The sequence below is a fragment of the Terrapene carolina genome, unplaced genomic scaffold (genome assembly GCF_002925995.2).
Source record: "Terrapene carolina triunguis isolate 2854851 unplaced genomic scaffold, T_m_triunguis-2.0 Scaffold85, whole genome shotgun sequence".
NCBI lineage: Eukaryota > Metazoa > Chordata > Testudines > Emydidae > Terrapene > Terrapene triunguis.
In genome coordinates, this window is record NW_020664436.1 from 20,510,044 (window position 1) to 20,524,554 (window position 14,511).

The following is a 14,511-nucleotide window of genomic DNA, read 5'->3' on the forward strand; positions in this document are numbered from 1 at the left end:
TGTTGGCAGGCCTGATTTTTACATAATTATTTATAGGTATAGAACCGTCCATTAAACACAAGAAGTAACAGTGGTTGCTTGGGGAGTCTGCTCTGTTGATGAACCCTGTGTCCCATTAAACACCTATCACTCCCAAGGCAGCTCATGGTTTGCTTACTCTATAAACCTCAAGCAGGAGGCAGGTTTATACTTTTGCCACACGCTTTAAAGTAACCTTGTCTTTTCTGGTGTTCCTTGTGGCTGGATGGCTGCTCGTGGTGCTCTGCATACAGCATAGGCCGAAGCACTCCCAGTGCTCCACAGGGGTGCAGGATGAAGCTGGATTAACACAGAGGCAAACTAGGCATGTACCTAGGTCTAAAATGTGGCAGAGGGGTTGAGATCAAGCCCCCTTATGTTCATCTGAGACACAGCTTCTGTCTGAGGGATTGGACCCAGGCTCCCAACTCCAGGCATTGTGACCTGGCATGCTAGCCTAACCCTGAGTAGTCCTGCAACTCTGCACTATACATAGAGTGAAGAGCGGGACCAGCTCCACAGGACAGGAGCTGCCCTTGCTGAGTGGGCTTGTGCTCCAGCCCCTGGCCTACCCTTTGCACATGCCCAGGAGCAGTGTGTGTTTGCTCAGGACCCGGTGATGGGTTAACTCAGGCTGGCATGAAAAGCCCTTGCACTGTGATTTTGAGTTAGGCCATGCCTGAATGAGGGTGTGCATGTGCACACACCCCCTCTGTGCATGCCCTGCCTAAATAGGGTGACCAGATGTCCTGATTTTATAGGGACAGTCCTGATTTTTGGGTCTTTTTCTTATATAGGCTCCTATTACCCCCACCCCCTGTCCCAATTTTCACTCTTGCTGTTTGGTCACCCTATGCCTGAATGAGGGCGTGCATGTGCACAAACACCCCGATGGGAAGGGAAGAGTGGGTCCAGCCTACCTTGAGGAACCTGAGCAGTGGGGCCCTAACAGCTCCCTCTATGGGAGAGGCCGCAGTGGGCTAAACCAGCACGTGCTCTGCCCTCCCCCCGCCTCACTTTCTGTCACGTCAACCCCTGCCCTCCCAATAAAATGGACTTTCCCAGGAAGCGCCTGGGATGCGCGTGGGCGGCACGCACTGGTTCCAAGGCCGTTGGGATTTGACTCGCGCCGCGCCGGCTCTGATGCACCTGAAGGACTTGAAGCGCGCGCGCCTCCTCTTGCCAGTCGGGGCTGTTGCGGGGGGCTGAGCCGCCGCCTCTTCCTCTCCTTCTCCCGGAGTCGCTGAGCGGGGCCCCTGGCTGGCGTGCGGAGCCAGCCCCGCCATGTGCCGCTCCCCGAGCCAGGCTGCTGGGGCGTGAGCCGCGCTGCAGTCTCCGAGCCTCCGCGACGCCGGCAGGTGAGTGGCGGGGGCTGCGCGGTCCGCGCCGGGAGAGCCTGCCCAGCCGCTTGGCCTTGGGTGGGGAGCTCCGTGGGGCGGGGGGATCCTCCCAGCCCCGGCACTGCCCGGGGCCGTGACCGGCGCGCTGTGGTTGGGGGGTTGCTGGGAGCGCTAGCGGAGGCAGCAGACGGAGGTGTGGGTCCATGTCTCCGGTCCTACCGAGGTGAGCGGGTCTGATTCGCCGTTGGTTCTGCCAGGGGCTGGGCGGGCATGTGGAAAATGCCGGCCGCGCAGGAGCGAGCTGCTTTCGTTGCACTAACGAACATGTAAGCGCTGGAAGAAGCCGCCTCCAGCCTCAGAAACATCAAAGGCTCAGCTGGCCTCCTGGAAGCGTTTCCGAGCGGACGCTGGCATAGCGGCCCCCGTGGGGGGTGGGGTGCTTAATTGGAGGGGGGGAGGCTGATCCGAAATCTTTGCCTGTTTATAGCGAGTTGGAAAACGTGAGCGACAGCGAATTGACTAGTCACCACCACTCTCGGTTCTTTACCTTGGTCTGTAAATGTTGCCTGTAAACAAGTCAGTCCCAGCCTGGAGTCTAGTGCGCGCTTCCAATTACTTGCTTTTCTCCATAGAAATGAGCTTGTTTGATGGTCAGTGAATTTATTGACTAGGTAGCTTGTATTTTTATGCAGTCCTGTTATTTTGTCCGGAGATCGGTGTAGGTTTGGAGGCCCCATCGTTCTCAACTAGTGGCTGTTGTTTTGTAGTAACCATCTAAAAAGCCTCAAGTATTGCACATACATTCTCTCCTTTATTGTCATGGTGCTGTGAGCTATACCACATTTTGCAAACCGATTAAGATAATGCACTTAAAACAGAAAATTCAAAGAGGTAACTTGGAAATGTTCCTTTCTGAGAAGTATTCTGGGCTTCTGATAGCCTTTTGTTAGCTTCAACTCATTGCAAGCTAATGAAAATTGAAAAAGGAATTAATCTGAAATAACCTAATCTCTTCATATTTGTTTACAAAAGGGAACTTGTGAACACGTAGCAATTTTATTTCTCTTGAATTTTAATTTAATGTAAAAAACAACAATAAGGGACAAGATGATGTCCTCTGGAGTGGCCAAACCTAAACCTTGTGGGAGTCTAGGGTCATCTGCACAGAGAATCTATGCCAATGCGCTGGTTCTCTGGATCCTGGCAGTGTGCTTCTGTTGGCCTTTTTGCTGCCAGGCATGTATGCACATGCTCGCCATGGTGGCTACTCAGAACCTGTGGAAAAGCTAGAACAGTCTTAAACTGTGGCTTGTCCAGTGATTTTCCAGATCCACCTGTCTTTTCCACTCCTTCCACTATGTCCCCAACCTGGCCTGTGTAATGTCCAACCCATCTCTTTGACATACCAAGATAACTCTGGGATTTGTGCCAGGAGGGTCATTTCTTGTGAGTGTAGAAAGAAAGGAGGGAGAAAACAACAACCTGGGCTATTATTTGTGATTTAGAATCCAGTCTAGAAAACACTTAGATGTCTCAGTAGCTTTACCTCACATAAACAGTCCTGTTAAGTCAATTATAGAACTTACATGAGTAAAATTTCTGTATCTGCAGAATTGGGCCCTTAAATAGCATTTTACAGTGTATGGTCTCAAAGTGCTTTACATACACTAATTAACTGAGCCTAACAGCATCCCTTAGACATAATAGCATCTTTTTGCAGATGTATTGTTACCTCTCTTTGGGCTGGGTTGTACTTTTACTGTCTTATTTTATGAAATTAATAATCAATGTGAGTGTTCCATTTTCTCCAGCAAAAATGAGAAGAGGATAGAAAACCAATTCAGCATCTTTTTCTCCTATAGGAAACATGCAAGGATAAAATAAGGTTGGGAATGAAATAAAAATGCAGAGGAACTAAAATGTAAAAAATGCTATAAATAGAAAACATTACAATAAAATAACTTTCATAATTATAGAGGAAAAGAACAGATGTTACTCACACAGATAGGAAGCCTAATAAAATTAGTAGGAGGTGAAAATAGCTGAAATGTGAATATGAAAAAAAAAAAAACTTCTATGGAACAGAAACCGGAAACATGGAAGTACTGAACAAAAAGAAAGCATGAAATAAAATAACCATGTCCTTGCATTTTTAATGAGATTTTTAAGTGAATTGTATAAGAATTTGTGCTTGTGAAATGGTAGATTAATTCAGTCATATTTTAGATCTTGTGTTCTGAAAACAGAGGTGGTGGAATCTGATAGAGGGCATGAAAAACCTGGAATTCCTGGAGGCTGCTAGTTGTAGTATTGGATATAGTAGTTGCCTAAGATGAAAACACTGCTGTTGAATTATCCATATCCATAAATATTTTAATTATTTATGGATCACCCAAGCTGGAAAGCCTTCAAGTACCTAACAAAATAAAACAAAATCATTTAATTCTTAGGATATTTTTTTTTTTTTTTGACACTGGGTTGCACTGGCAAAGGCATATCCACATGTATACTCTATATAAAGTACTGGTTAAAAATACTGAGAGGAACTGGGTGCAGAGTGGAGATATTAGGGTGACCAGATGTCCCAATTTTATAGGGACAGTCCTGATTTTTGGGTCTTTTTCTTACATGGGCATCTATTACCACCCACCTCCTGTCCCGATTTTTCACATTTGCTGTCTGGTCACCCTAGGAGATCTTGATTTTAAAAAAGGAAAACATTGGGATACTCTGATGCTGATATCTTGGAACTTCCACAATTCTAAACAACCGTCTAACATTTCTCAGCTATCAGAAGTTTTGTTCTTTAAGTAATTGTAGCTGTGAATGCTCCACTTCAGGATGTGTATGTGCCCATGCATTCTTGATCAGAGATTTTTGTCAGCAGTGCCCATGGGTCCACTCCTTCCTAGCAGCTCATCACCTCTAACAGATGGATCCTGGAAGTGATTTCAACAGGCTACTCCGTTCAGTTCAGTTCAGTTCAGCTCTAGCTCCCTCCCACCTCCTGTCGCAGTGGTTCAGAATGGTAACTCTGGCAGCCAGAATGGTAACTCTCCCTCTGGAATTGGGAGATTGGTTTGTCTCCCTGGACCTTCAGGATGCTTATTTTCATATATCCATGCACTCTTCCCACAGATGTTTCGTTGGTGCTAGGGACCATTACCAAATACCGGGTCCTACCCTTCAGCCTCTCCACTGCCCCAAGGATCTCTACAAAGGTTGTCTTGGCTGTTGCAGCCCATATCGGTCAAATGGAGATAATCCTCTTTTCCTACCTGACCAGCTAGCTTCTGAAGGGTTGCTCATTTCTTGAGTGACAGTTAGCATCCAGCAAGGCTCTTTGGGCCTCTGCCTTAATGCGAAAGTCTACGCTCCTACCCGCAAAATGGACAAACTTCACAGGGGCTCCTCTAGACTCTACTATTGCCAGAGCATACTTACCCACAGGCAGGTTTGCTACAATACCTAGCCTCATTTCTACAATATAACAGAGCCCACAAACCTTCAGCTCCCAGGCCATGTGGCAGCCTGTAAATTCATACCATCCTTGGCAAGATTACACCCCCATTATCTTCAAGCCTGACTAAACAGTCTACACACCCCAAAAACACCATCTGTCCAAGCAGGTATCGATACCCAGAAGGTCCTCAACTCCCTCAATTGGGGGAAAAAATCCTAAAAAAGGTCTGTATGGGAGTACTGTTCTCAAATCCGCCTCCCCCAAAGATCACCACAGATGCCTCTCTGCTAAGTTGGGTCACTCACCTTCACTAACTTCACAGCTCAAGGCAAGGGGACTCCCCAGGAGATGGCTCTCCATATCAACATTTTAGAACTCAGGGCAGTCCATTACACTTACCATTGCTTTCTACAGCATATCCGGGACCTCTCAATCAGACTGATGTTGGACAACAGAGCAGCAATGCATTATGTAAATTGTCAAGGAGGAGCAAGATCCCAGTTCTTATGCACAGAATCCATAAAACTATGGAATGATGCGTATCACAGGATACAGAGAGATCAGTGGTTTATCTACTGGGGTTACGGAACATAGTAGCAGTCTCTGTGAGCAGATTTTTGGGCCACGACCACAAGTGAGAGCTCATCGATGCAGTATTCCAGAAGATTTGCCTTATCTTGAGTCTTCTGGAAATAGATCTGTTTGTGATGCCTTCCAGTGCGAAGTGCTGATGGTTCTGGTTGAGAGGAGGATGCAGTCAGCATAGGTCCCGACTCATGGGTGCTCGGGGGCTGGAGCACCCCTGGGGGGAAAATGGTGAGTGCTTAGCACCCACTGGCAGCCCCCCATCAGCTCCTCTCCCCCCCCAGTGCCTCCTGCCCAATGGCAGCCCCATCAATAAGTGCTACCCCCAGCACCTCCCACCCACTATGGATCAGCTGTTTAGTGGCATGCAGGAGGCGCTGGGAGGTGTAGGAGGGAGGAGTGAGGGCAGGAACATTCAGGGGCGGGAGTGGGAAGAGACAGGGTGGAGTAGGAGCAGGACCTGTGGGGGAGCGGGGGTCAAGCAGCCGCCTGGGAAAGAACAAAGTCGGCGCCGGTGGCAGTTAGAACTGTCTGGGAGATGCTGTAGTTATCCCTTCAGGAATCCCCTGATGCCTTTACTCCTTAAAGTCCTGAACAAGTTGAAACAGGAGAGATCAATGGTTTGTAGAAATTTTGGTGGTGCCCAGAACCCACCCACTCAAACTCCACCCCCACCCAAACTCTGCCCCCCCCCACCTGCCTAAGGCTCTGGGAGGGAGTTTGGGTGGGGGGGAGGAGGTCTGGGGTGCAGGCCCTGGGCTGGGGCAGGGGATTGGGGTGCAGGACAGCTGAGAGGTTGGGCTCTGGGAGGGAGTTTGGGTGGGGGAGGGGGGTCTGGGGTGCAGACTCGGGATGGAGTTTGGGTGCAGGCTCTGGGTAGGGGTAGGAGTACGGGGGGGGTGAGGGGTGCAGACTCTGGGACGGAGTTTGGGTGTAGGCTCTGGGCTTGTGCAAGGGGTGGGGGTGCAGGCTCTGGGAGGGAGTGCTGTTACCAGATTTGCCCCTTACTTTGGAGTATGCTCATTTATTCGGGTTACTTTTCTGGGGAAGGGGATTCTGTAATCCTATCAATGTACTGCCTGTGTCACTTGTGTGTTCATACGGAGCTCTACTTCTCCCTTCTGCAAGTCCCCTCCCAATGGAGCTATCCTGCAGGACCTAGGGTCCCTAGGGCTGGGTTACTCCAGCCCCAGAACTGGATGAACACCCACACATACATTAACAGAGCAAGTCTGAGCAGATCGGGTCAATCAGCACTGTCAAGCTGACCCCTTATATGCCCCTGGGCTCCATGGACTGGAGGAAGCAGCACTTTCAAGCTGTTACCCTTATGTGTCCCAGATTCAGCACGTCCCTATCCCCACTCCCCCAACACAATTGTACTAGCAGTAACCTACTTGATGAAAGCAACAGAGAGTCCTGTGGCACCTTTAAGACTAACAGATGTATTGGAGCATAAGCTTTCGTGGGTGAATGCCCACTTCGTCGACGAAGTGGGCATTCCGACGAAGTGGGCATTCACCCACAAAAGCTTATGCTCCAATACATCTGTTAGTCTTAAAGGTGCCACAGGACTCTGTTGCTTTTTACAGATCCAGACTAACACGGCTACCCCTCTGCTACTTGATGAGCAAACCCCACAGTATTTTGGGCACTGCAGGGATCTTTAGCTTAGGTAAAAGGAGCGTTGCTGTAGAGTGAATGGGGGAAGCTAAAAACACAGAAGAGTAAAGTTCAGCAAGAGAGAGAGAAGCAACCAACTTAACCATAAAAGTTATTTATTGAATAATAGTGATAACTACACAAGGAGGGCTAAACCAACATAACATACATTATTAAAGGTTAATACCTAAGGTAGAAAGGAAAACAGAGAGAGAGAAGGGGGTGGAATCTCACCCACTCCATGAGGCTTGAACTGGTGGGGGTTCCCAGGTAATGGTGGTAGTGGAGGGTCCTGAATGCTGGAGACAGGCAGAGCCCCCAGCACGATCCATCAGGAGAAGATGGAGTCCCAGTGGAACTGATGCATAGTTTGGATCTAAGCATCAGAACCCTGACTAGAGGGTGAGTAGGGATTTTTGTAGAGAAAATACAATGGTTCAAGGGAGAACACTAGATTTGTTTATAGGTAAGCTGATGACTCAAGTGTTTTCTTTAGGCTAGACAAGAGGAGCTGATCACTCTTGGCTATGGGTGGTGTTTTTTTCCAGGGAGCTCACAATGCAACTAGGCTGCTTTAGTATTTGGATATCAATTAAGGATTCATTACTAGAATTGGTCTGATAATTGCTGAGCTGGGTGTGTGCAGACATAGGTTCATTAGCATCTGGAGCAGAGATTCCCAGGATGCAGTGCTTCCCTGCTTTTTCTGGTCCCAGAATTCAGTGTGGTTCTCTGTTCTCCATTCTGTATGTAAATTGAGATGTCTCCCTGTCCCATCTTTCATGCAGATGAGGCTAGGGGTGTTGTCTCTGCTCTCCATTCTGGATGCTAAAGGAGATGTCGTAATCTTGTCACCCTTGTCAGGAGGGGTCTAGGTGTGTCTCCCAACGCCCTTCACTGCTCTCTGCAAGTTTTTTTCCCCTCTGATGGGTTTTGGTTTAAGCAGAGGCTGCGGGGGGGGTGTCTTTCATGAGTCAGGTTGGATACTGCACCCTGGTTCCCCAAGAACACAGAGGTGTCTGGTATCAGTGCGGAGGGCTGGGGTGCAGGCTCTGGGAGGCAGTTTGGGTGTAGGCTCTGGGCTGGGGGTGGGAGTTTGGGGGCCAAATGCAGTGGCGTAGCCAGGTTCTAAGAGCAGGGGGAGCAAACATAAAAAAGGTGCCCCCCTGGCTCCTTCTCTGGCCACGCCCCCTGGCTCCTCCAGCCACGCCGTGCCCCCCCCTTGGCTGGCTCCGGCCACACTGCGGCCATGCTGTGCCCCCTCTCGCTCCTCCGGCTGCGCTGCCCCCCGCCCCCATGGCTGTAGAGGAAGGCTGGCAGAGGACAGGGGGGTTGAGGGGAGGTGAAGGGGAGGATGTGGAGGGAGAGTGGCAGAGGGCGGGGGTACGAGGGGAGGTGAAGGAGAGGATATGGAAGGAGGGGGGACAGAGGGTTTGACTTGAGGGGAGGATGTAGGGAGAGTGGCAGAGGATGGGGGTATGAGGGGAGGTGAAGGGGAGGGAAAGGCAGGGCCACGGGGTACATGGGAGAGGTACACGGGGTATGGAGCTTGGGGAGGGGTTACCGGGGATGAGAGTGCCGTGGGCTGGGGTCCCGGGGCTCTCTGTGCAGAGGGGGCTGGAGCTGCGACCGGGACCAGGAGAGCCTGGGAGTCCACTGCCTGCCCTTCCGCTGCTTCTTTCTGGGGCCCGGCCACTAGGCCCGGCTCAGCCAGCAGCAGAGAGCAGCAAACCCCGCTGTCACTGCCTCGGAGGGGCTCGCCGCGAGCAGCACCAGCCCAGGCTCAGCGCTGGCGCTACCCCTTGGGGGGGTGGGGGCAGAAGGCAGCGAGTCCCGCCAGGCGCGGTCTGAGCGAGCTGCAGCCCGGCTCACCCGCTCAGCCCGGGGGCGCTGCCCTGTCCGGGGCTGCTGGCGGAGCCTGGCTGTGGGCGGGTCGCGCTGACAGGCCGCGGCGGGAGGGAGGAAGCGCTCTCCCCTCCTCGGGGGAGATTTATTCCGGTGAGCCGAGGGCAGCGCCGAGGCTCCTGCTGGGAGTGACCGGCCGTGGGTCCACCCGGTGTGGCTGCCGCGAGGAGGCGGGGGAGACCCTCCTGGCCCCGGGGGTGCCCCGGGACCCGGTCAGTGCATCAAAGTTGTCTGCAGCGGGGGGGGGAGTTGCGGGCCGCCATGCTGCGCCCCCCTCGCTCCTCCGGCCGTGCCGCCCCCGCCCCATGGCTCCTCCAGGCGTGCTGCCCCCCCTTACCTGCAGGAGCCCAGCGCCGCCAGGCAGACCAAGCTTCAGAGCGGAGAGTGGGCTCTGCTTTTGGAAAATGTGCTAAGGGGAAGTGGCTGCTTCCCCTGCACCCCATTAGCTACGCTACTGGCCAAATTGGGAGATGCAGGCTCTGGGAGGGAGTTTGGGGGCCAACGGGGGGGTGCAGGCTCTGGGAGCGGATGGGGGGGTGCAGTGCTTACCTGGGGTTCCTAGGCAGGGCGGCCAGGAGTCTCCATCTGCTGCTACCCCCAGGCACTGCCCCCCGCAGCTTCCCACTGGCCACTGGGGCACTTGGGGTGGGTCACAGACCACCCCGCCCAGGGGGTGCAGGGAGGGGCCAGCAGACACGTGAAGTGAGCAGGCAGGAAGTCGCTCAGCTCCGCTGCACTGCCAGTGGTGAGTGGGGGGGCCCCGGGCTGTTTTAAATGGCCCGGGGGATGTGGGGGGAGCGCGCCCAGGGGCGGAAGACGGGCTGAGGGAGAGACCAGTACCTGCCTCAGACAGTGCTGGAGCCGGGCCCGTGGTGCCTGGGCACCAGGAATATTCCTGGTGCCCAGGCACCATGGGTCCATACAACTCCCCGCCCATGTCAGTGGCCATCCTCATAGCATCACCATGACCGAGCCAAGTATGGTTTCCAGAGTTCCTTTGACTGTCCCTGCAACCCACCTCTCCACTTTCCTCTGACAGCAGGTCTCCTTACCCAGGAGTCAGGGACCATGACTCGCTGCCATCTCTTGTCACTTAACCTCAGTGCATGGCTACTCGATGCCTCTGTGGCATAGGAAAGGACTGATCTCCAGACCTCCAAACAGTACTGTTCAATAGTAGAAAATCCCCTACAAGGAAAACCTACCTGTAAAAAGTGAAAATCTTTTCAGACTCTGTGCTATACCTCCTTGAGTCTCACTTTTCCAGCATTCTCTAGTCTGCAAAATTTGAAAACCACCGGGTTATCTCTGAGCTAAGTTTAGGTTCACCTAGCTGCCTTTACAGCTGTTCACCCTGCCATCCCATTGAAGGGTTTTCAGTCTTCACTCACCCAACTACTGCAAGGTTCATTAAAGGCCTGTTTAACCTTTTTCCTACTCTCAAGGAACATAGTCCTCCATGGAACCTCAACATAGTTCTAAATGTGCTGAGAAAACCCCCATTTGAACCTATGTATAGCTGTTCCCTCCTTCGTCTCTCTTTCAAGACTTTGTTCTTTACAGATATCACCTTGGCTGTGAGGGTAAGAGAGCTAGGGGCCCTAGTGGGTACTCACCATACATAGTATTTTATCATGGAAAGGTGGCAGAGGTAGATTAAGGTTTTGTGGGGCTCTGAGCCAGAGCAAGGGGGGGCCTCCGCACTCCTGCTTGCGGCCCCACCCATGGCCCCACATCTTTCTGTCCCTTCTCCCCGCCCCTGTTCCACCCACAGTCCAGCCCCATCCTCACCCCACCCCCCGCTGCCCTGCAACCCGTTTGCTCCTTTCTCCCCCCCCATGGCCTCAAGACCTGAGAAGCTCTGTTCCCCCATCACTGCCCGGGGCCATGGCAGGGAGTGAGAGCTCCCCCAGCCCTGAGGCTGCCGCTAGAGCTCCTCCAGTCCCGGGGCTGCAGCAGGAATCGGGGTGCAGGGGCTTCCCCCGCCCCACCCATCCTTTGCATCTACCAGGGCTCCATGCTTCTGCCGCCCTGCAGTGGATGTCTGCTGGGGGTGGTGTGACCATCTTTCTGGAGCCCCCTAATTGGCCGGGAGCATGGGCCCCATGGGCCCATTAGCTAATCCATCACTGATGGTGATATTTTGTCTGGACCCTTGTTTCCTACCTAAGGTATCTTTTTAGAGCTCCACAGTCCTGTTGAGGTAAAAAGCAAGTCTTGCGTCTAGTGATTGGAGACTAGCCTGCCTCTAAGAGTGACACTTGGGGTAAAACACCACTAAATGAATGTCTTAATAATGTGGAACTCTAAAAAGATACCTTAGGTAGGAAACAAGGGTCACTCTTAGAGGCAGGCTAGTCTCCAATCACTAGATGCAAGACTTGCTTTTTACCTCAACAGGACTGAGCCCTTCAGGGCTTCTCTTAGACTTTTAATCTCTATCACGGAACGAATGAAGGCACCTGATCTGTAAAGACTATAATAATAAATAGAACCTGGGAATGGATGACGGGATAGATCACTTGATGATTACCTGTTCTGTTCATTCCCTCTGGGGCACCTGGCATTGGCCACTGTCGGAAGACAGGATACTGGGCTATATGGACCTTTGGTATGGCCATTTTATGTTAAATAGATGTCAGGATGCATATTATAAAGCCTGTTATAAAGCCCTCCTGGAGTGATTGCTCATTCCACCTGTGCCCAGTCTACCTCCTTAGCCTTACTGAAGTACATACCCCTCTTGGATATTTGTAAAGCTGCTACTTGATCGTTGGTGCATGCTTTTTTCACAGCACTGTACTCTTGTGCACGCTTCCAGAACTGATGTGGTTTTTGGTATCACTTTTCTATGTTCTGTTATGAATCTGCCTCTTCAGCACACTCTTCCATAATAGAGGTTCTGCTCAGGAATCTCCTGAAGTGGAGCTCCCATAGGAACAATTTCTCAAAGAGGAGGTTACTTATCTCGTACAATAACCGGAGTTCTTTGAGATGTTTTGTCCCTATGGATGCTCCATTACCCACCCTCCTTCCACTCTGCTTCAGAGTCATTCTTGGACTTCAGGGTTGAGAAGGAACTGGAGTGGCAGTGGGCCCACTATTCCCTATATATACTCACACCGGGCATGAGTAGGGCACAGGCACAGACTAGTGGACATTGCTGGCAAAAGCCCCGATCAAGAGTGCATGCACATGCTGAAGTGGAGCATCCATAGGGACAAAACATCTCAAAGAACTTCAGTTATCATGCAAGGTAAGTAACATCTCTTTGCCACCATCTTGCCACATTTAGGATCAATGATGGTACAAGCATGAGTCTGAGAAACATTCCTGTTTGCATTCTGCAACCCCTCTGTAGTGATGGTTTTGGAAGTTACTACATGGTAAGAAAATGATACTCTCTCTCAGTGCTAATAGCGTGGTCCTGCTATGCATATCCTTTACCTCTGCTGTGGGCAGTTAACAGTGGTGCCAGTTAGCTGTGCCTTAGCAGGTGGGGAGTTTAATGCTAGGCAGTTTTGTCACATGTAACCATGGAGAAGGGGAGACAGTAGAAGAATTCTGTCTTATCCTATGTACAGAATAATTTCAGGAAAGTGGCGTCCGAGTAAGACCCAGCTTACAGGGAGGTGTCCCTCCCACCTCTGTGCACAGGGCGCAGGGAAGGATGTATGGTATAGACTGTGGCGATAGCATAGATAGCGAATATTATAGTGTGATTTCGGATTTACATATTTTTGTCAAGCTTCTGTTGTATATAATAGAAGGTCTGCTGTTGCAGACATAACTCTCGTTTCAGTGAGTCCTTCAGTATGTTTATCCTATATCAAACAACTGCAAGATTCTAGGTTTGGCTGTTCATTGTCCTAATGCAATAGGGACTTCCTTGCAGTGTTGGGCCTGAGTTGCAAATCATTATCCGTATGAATAATCTTAACTCATATGGCCACTGGCCAGTCCCATTGAAATCAACAGGACTACTTGTATGAAAAAAAGTTGGCATGACTGGGCTTAGTCCTAGTCTTCTGCATGGCCCAATAAATTATAGAACTGATTTGAGAAAAGAAATCCTAAGGACACCACGGATGTAGCGTTGAAGACAGTAAAGTTATGGGCCTCTGAAGGAAAGCCACAGCTCCCAAACTCTTAAGATTATCCTACGTGATCTTTAATAATTCCAGCCCAACCAATCTCAGTTGCTGCAAGAAGACATAAGTAAATAGATGGCTTCTTAGATCTAGTTCTGTAGCACACTCACTTGGTTTAAGATTATATTCTGAAGCAGAGGAAAATTTTGTACAATGGCTTCAAATCTTCCTTTTTTTTAATATAGCTTATCTGAAAACCAGTGGTGCTGCATATTTAAAATGACAAAGCCCTGGCAATGAAGAGTTGACCAGCTAAATTTTCCTTGTTTGTTAAAATATAGAGACAGCATGGTATAAAATTACTGAATAAGAAGTATTTATCGAGCTCTGTAAGTGTGCATGGTGCCCCAAAAAACATGGAGGGCCAAATTTTACCCTCAAATATTTGTCCAATTCCTACTAACATCAGAGCAGAATTTGGCCTTTGAAGCACCATTTGGTACAATTTGATCCCTAAAAAGAAAAAAAAGCTCTTCAGAAGCACCAGAGATTAGTCATCTTTGGCAAGGATGAGTTAGCAGCATCCAGAAAGGGAGTAAACTCTGTATGAGGCAGAAAAATAATCCCTAAATCCCCTTCAGGTGGATGGCAGAATGTTATCATGGAGCTCCCAGGAGCCCCCTACAGCATGTCAGAAGGAAGGCATTGGGGAACAGCTGCTTGATGTGATATGCTAACCAACAAAACATCCTCTTGACTGAAAAAGGCTATATCAAAAATGTCAGCTGACCACACTAACAGAGCTATAGAGACCTAGATTATTTACATCAGGGCACGGGAGACAACATAAACATGATATGGTGGACATGGAGCTACTGCATAGTCTAAAAATACTGATAAGTAATAATGGTATGAATAGCGTACGGGTCTGTCTACACAGTACTTTGGAGTGAGCCTCCCACCCCAGGTCAACAGACTTGGGCTAGCGGGACTCATGCTTGCTCTTTAAAAATAGCTATGTAGGCCGTTCTTTGAAGTTTACTCCTGGGGGAATTCTGAGCCACTGCGCAATGCAGGATTTTGCGGAAATTAATGTTGTGTGTGCAAAATTTCCTTTCCTCCCCACAGAAATGGGCTGCAGAGATATTGGCTGCCACTAGGGGCAGAGCCCAGCTTGCAAATAGAAGACAAGGTCAAGGGGAGGGAACTGAAGGGTTCCTAGCACTTGCAGTTCCCAGCACGCCCTGAAGGAAGGAGGCAGCGGTGCACAGGAAACTCCGTGCAAGCGTGGGACTCAGCTGCAGGCTGTTTCTTCCTCTGGATCCCTGGGCTCTAGGAGGGTAGGGTCTCTGAGTGTCTGGCTGGGAGGGGAGCAGCTGGGCTCTGGGGGGGGGCTGTGTGAGTGGCTGGGCCGGGGGTGTGTGTGGCTGGCCTCGGGGGGGAGCAG

General features: G+C 50.6%; 1 protein-coding gene across 1 annotated transcript in view; it reads left to right on the forward strand.

Annotated features, from left to right (window-relative positions):
• The first annotated feature begins 1,292 nt into the window (after positions 1 to 1,292).
• GNG4 (G protein subunit gamma 4) overlaps positions 1,293 to 14,511 on the forward strand; it is a 36,589-nt gene continuing 23,370 nt past the window's right edge. The window contains exon 1 of the mRNA XM_026649569.2: positions 1,293 to 1,376. The gene's annotated coding sequence lies outside the window, so the exon portion shown is untranslated. The remainder of the gene's footprint in view (positions 1,377 to 14,511) is intronic.